Here is a 6,005-nt window from a genome sequence, read left to right on the forward strand (position 1 = left end):
TTACACTGAGGCTCTTTTGTACTGTTGATGCGGAAAAGTTGTTGAAGCCCATCTGTAGAGTGTGAAACAGATGTGGTTTTAGGTTTGTGTGAGTCCCAACCTGTTTACTTTGTTATGGAATTGGCAGATTCTAACTGTGTTAGAATCTTTCTAACCACCTTCATCCCGTAACTTTGTAGTTATTTCTGTTTGCTTCTCATAGTGTGGAAGTTTTCATTTGTATGTCCTCTTCTGCTATGTCCCTTTTTTGCAATGTAACCTTCAGTCCAAACCTCACTAACAGTGCTGAAGATTAGCAATATGTATTCTGATGATCAGTCAAAAGAGATTGAGTGTTCTAATTCCAATTGTACCTTCAATACTGAAGAGCTAAATCACCCTTTCTTCAAAGAAAAGGTCTATTGGCTTGTTTAGTTTTAAAGGCCTTGGCTGAGCTGTGCACAGGTATCAGTGTGCCATGAAATTCTTGACATGGCATAGTTTTTCTTAGACATTGGAGGAGACTGGTTTTCTTGACTGGATATTCTGCTATTAGTTGAGGATTAGGTTTTTTTGGAGGGCCTGTTCCAGAATAAATTAACAATCTGGAAGGGGAGTTATATTTGGCCAAGAATTAGTTCTGCTTCTTGGTAAGTGCCACTAGCCCTATGCTTGCATCAACTAAACTTCCCCTAGTAATGAGTCATGCTTTGTGTTTATATTTTTTTTTTCCTTGGGACATACTGGGTGCAGCTGGCTGGCATTTAGTTTTGTTGAGAGAAGAAAGCAACAATGGTTTCTAAACCTTATTTTCCTTGGTGTTTAGTTAAGGCTGTATGATCTGAGACATACATCTTTTCCTATTCTTAGCCTGTAGCACTTTGCATCTTTCAAAATTTAGTCCTGGAAAACCCCCAGATCTTCAAGCCCTTAAGATACTTTTGCCCCTCCTCAATGACTTCATCTCGCTAACGTGATGAACAGTCTTGCACAGCTCTCAGAATCACATATCTGGGGTGCTACTGAGCTAAAGGAGTGAGTGAAGTCTGCAGCTTTTTAGGGGCTTTGCTTTGTTCATAGTGATTTCAAAAAGTGCTAGGCTGGTTAATCATAATGTCTTCCATCCTGTCCTGACAGACTGTTACTTCGCTGCTTTAGTCACTTTTATCTTGATGACTACCTGTGTGTCTGGCTGACAGATTCTGTAGTAGCAAGTACTTCATAGATAACAATTTGAGAGAATGATGTGAGTGACTGAATGGTATCTGTAGAATTGGATGGCAGAAAGAGTGGAATGCACATAGGGACACTAAACTCAGATTATTGTGGAGAACAGAAGTACATTTGTAAAAGATTGTCGTGGTTTAAACCAAGTCCCCCAACTCCCGGAGAGTTAGGAAGGAGAATCCAAAGAATGTAGCCCCCACGGATTGAGATAAGAACGGTTTAATAGCTAAGGTATAACACAAAATCACTACTGCCATTACCACTACAAATAATAATGATACAGCCACTAACAAGTGAAAAGAATACAACACCCCACCAGCCACTGACGCATAACTCACTGACGCATAACTAACTGCCTGGCCGAGCACTGCGTGCTCCCTCCTGCATTTTCCTCCAGTCTCCTCCCCCCCCCCCCCCCCCCCCCTCCAGCTCTCTCTTCCTGTTGCATCCTGGGCGTCACGTGCTATGGTGTGGAATACCTCATTGGCTAGCCTGGGTCAGGTGTCCTGTCTCTCCTTCCTCCTGGACTCCCTTCCTCCCCGGCAGAACACGTGCTCAGAAAAGGCCTTGAACAAAAACACCCTCAAAACATACTTGCTATCAAGCAACTGTTCCCAGCCCAGAAGTCAAAACACAGCACTGCACCAGCTACAAGAAGGAGAAAAAATGACTGCTACTGCTCAACCCATGACAAAGATTTATCAGTCATGCATTTGAAAAGCACTCCTGCCAGATCCAGAGTCACTTCCTCTGACTTCAGTATCAGTCCCATAGGGATCCACTTAGAGTTGTAGTGGTTATGGTAGCTCTTCTGCTGACAGATTCTCCTGGCACCCTCTATTAGTTTATATAATTGATGAAGCTTCTGAGAAGGTCTGGAGATGACTAGCCAACTGACAAACTAAATGCACACAATTCCTTTCTACTATGTGCATTTTACGTGCTAATCTGACTCACTGGTAACATGCTTTGGGGATTACCCTGAAGGTTTTACTCCACTAGTAAAATTTGTTATGATTCAGGGTAAAATTCTGTGGTTGAATTCATACGCTGGACCTAAAAAATAAAGGGCGTGGGCATACTACTGTAAATATGAAGAGACAGTTCCTACAGAGCAAATCCTATAGAGCCAGGGTATTCATTTAAGTCATTGGCATGCAAACTGCACCAACTGCAGTACTAGTTGCCTCATGAAGTGCGGAATCTCAGCTCTTCACTTGTCAAATTGCTAAGCCATGGACTCTTACTAGATGGCATGATTTGTTTCCTTCAGGCTCCTCCAGTTAACTGTTATTTAAAGAGTGAAAGTCGAGGTGTACTGTTGTTCCCCTTGGGTACCGAAGGTGTACTTGTTTTGTTCTTGTGGAATTACTTGCTGACCCAAGGGAGGAGCTATATAACAACAATCTTGTTAGTCATCCCTGATTGCTTTATCAAGGACAAATTATCTTCACACTCCTGCTGCCCTATGTAATTAAAAAAAAAAATTCCACATCCCTTACCCAGCCACTCCTGTAATATTATGTAGCATTTCCCTAAATCAGTACTTCATGGCAAGGTCAAAAAAAGACCCTCAACTGCTTGTATTTATATCCAAAGAAAGGCGGATTAACTCAGTTCTATGAGAAGCAGCCCTTCCAGAAAAGCTGTGGCCAAGTGTAATAAGGACCTAAAACCACTTCTGAGAATAATCGATGAAAGACATGATTTTTATTTTCCTCGTTGTTGTGGTCTAAGCTCAGCTGGTAACTCAGAACCATGCAGCTGCTCGCTCACTTTCCCCTTTCCCCCTGCTCCTGGAGGGATGGGGAGGAGAATTGAAAGAATGTAAATCCTACGGGTTAAGAGAAGAATAGTCCAGTAACTAAGGTATAATCCAAAACTACTACTACTACCAGTAGTAATAAGGGAAATAACAAGGGGAGAGAATATAAGAGTGGAAAATGAACAAACACAAGTGATGCACAATACAGTTACTCGCCACCTGCTGACTGATACCCAGCCTGACCCAAGACTTTACAAGTAACTACCCCCAGTTTCTATACTGCCCATGAGGTACTGTGGTATGAAATAACCCTTTGGCTAGTTCAGGTCAGGGGTCCTGTCTCTGCTTCTTCCCAGCTTCCTGTGTTCCTTCTCACTGGCAGAGCATGAGAAACTGAAAAAGTCCTTGAAATGTAAGCATTACTTATAAACAACTAAAAACATTGGTGTTATCAGTGTTTTCAGGCTGAAGTCAAAAACACAACACTGCATCATCTACTAAGGAGAAGAATAACTGCTACAGCTAAACCCAGGAGACTTGTATACCAAGAAACTGATTTTATAAGTAATAAGAAGCAGGATAAAAAAAGCTGAAATCCTTTTCTGGCCCTATAAAGTCACAATTCCAAAATGTAAATCACTTTTTGTTGGGGTGTTTTTTTGTTTGCTTGGGTTGTTGTGTTTTTTTTTGTTTGTTTGTTTTCTTTCCCAAAAAACAGTGGGTTTCCCAAGGCTAATAGTGGATTATTTACATTTTTTTTTATTTAAATGGATAACTCTCCAAAAGTGTCACTTACAAAAAGTGAAGTTTAAGTAATTGTTGGATACTAACTCTTGAATTGCTGGGGGCTTACTAGATCATTATCTAGTTTTCATGTGTGTTAATTAATGGTGGCAGATATTTCCCTACTGGGTAAACAATCAAGGAAGCCTGAAAGCAGGACTGGTGGAGAAATTGTCTTGTGTCCATTACAGGCATATGTGCAATGTTGTCTTCCTCTTATTTGGTCAGCTCTGTTGGTCTCATAATTTTTTCTTTCCATAGTTAAAAGCTGATGATGTTGCTCCAAGCTGTCGGTGGGATCAGCATCATTCTTGTACTTAAGCTGTCTTCTTCCATGTGAAACACAGAAACATTAACATTTTCATTGAAGAAAGTTTTGCAACAGATACCTAAATTAGGGTTATGTCAATGTCCGTGAGTTTTTAAAATATAAAAATATGCACAACCTCTCTATGTTACTGTATGGAAATTTCTTTGTTTTCATTTATATTAACTGAATTAACATCAGTAATGACTATAAACAGTAATTACTGGTTTTTAAACATTGATTCAGTTACCTTTTCAGAAGATAGACTCATAGAATCAGCCAGGTTGGAAAAGACCTTTAAGATCATCCAGATAAGGAAATGAGGAATGGGTAAGTAGAGATCAAGATTAGTAGAGACAAGACATGAATACTTGTAGATGTCACCAGTTCCTTTGTAATACCTCTTAGTCAGTGGAGAAAGGCATGTTTTAAAAGCATTTGCCCATTTAAAACTGCAAAACAGCAAAAAACCATAAATACCTGAATGAATATGAACTGTTTGGTACTGTTATTTGATCTATCTCATTTAGTATCACTGCATTCTCATCCAGTTTATGCCAGTGTGCTGTCTGAATGCATTCCAATAATGGGGGAAAAGTACACATGTTTCTCCAAAGTTCAGGGGAAATCTTCAGTTTAGGTTTTTTTTTTTTTTAATGGAACTGGACAGTCAGCTCTTAAAGTATGCTGCTAAGTTTATTCTGTGATTTCTTGTGTGGGTTTTTTGTTTGTTTGGTTTGTTTTTTTTTCTTTTAATTGGTGGAAATGACTAGAAAACTAATAACCTTGAATCTAGTTATCTTTGATCAGAATCGGGTAAAGGTTAGGCATGGCTGAGTATTCAGTTAAATCTACCACAGGATACCTGGAAAGACTGAAATCTAACTGGGTTCAAACTTTTTTTTTCCCCACAACACGAGCTGTTTAAAAATTGTACATATTTTCTGAGATGCTGTATGTAGATACTCTCTAATTAGCTATGCTGCTTTTGACTCCAGGCTGCTTCCTAATTATCTTCTCTGTGCCTACCTGGTTTCACTCCATGGGCTGAATCAATCTTTTGTTTCCCCAGTGGTTTGCTTTTATTCTGAGAGTCAGAAGATGGGGTAAGGCAGAGCTGGTTCTCTCTGCAGCTTTATAGCAGATTCCTTTAGATGTACTGGGTTTCATCTCATGAAATTTCCACTCTTCACATCTTGAGAGGCTTCAGTACACCAGTGAAAATGGAGCAATTGCACTGAGGTGAATGTAGTTACAGTTAGGCACAGATGTGCACACCTGCCTTGTTTTATAGAATACATTTCTCTGTTGCATGGTAAAAAAAAAAGAAATATTTTAAATCTCTTCAATGTTAGAAAATGCACTTTCCAAATATTTATATGGTAAATCTCAGTATTTCAAAGCTGTTGTCCATTTCAGTAGGAAGCTTCTTAAAACTTTTCCTTATATAGTAATTTCTTATTAACTTTTACAGGTTTATAGGTACACTACATACAAATGTGATAAGCACTTGTATACCTCATATTTTCTTTTATATCCTGCACATAAACCTATTCAGATCAATATTTAGTACTTGATTACTAGTAGAAATTCCGAAACTAGTGAGTGGAAAGATGGTGAACATTTTACTGTCTGGGTTTGTGTACAATTTAGGGAAAGACTTTAAAGGTATATAATAAATACACTTTACAGTATGCACTTTATATAATACACAACTAGAAAAAGGGGAAGAGATGTTTTCGGCCAGAAAACGGACCACACCAGTCGTTGGCAAACCGCATGTAGACTAGTTCAGTGTGCTCTTAGCTTCCAATTAGCAGAAACCCCTCGCATCTTTCCTCACCAGTACCGCCGACAAGGCAGGATTATTTATACGAACAGCCTCGGCTCCAAACCCGTGTTCCTCTGCTGTGCTCGTGGGAGTGCTCGGTGCACTGAGCCACC

This window comes from Melopsittacus undulatus, chromosome 6 (assembly GCF_012275295.1).
Source record: "Melopsittacus undulatus isolate bMelUnd1 chromosome 6, bMelUnd1.mat.Z, whole genome shotgun sequence".
In the NCBI taxonomy this organism is placed as follows: domain Eukaryota; kingdom Metazoa; phylum Chordata; class Aves; order Psittaciformes; family Psittaculidae; genus Melopsittacus; species Melopsittacus undulatus.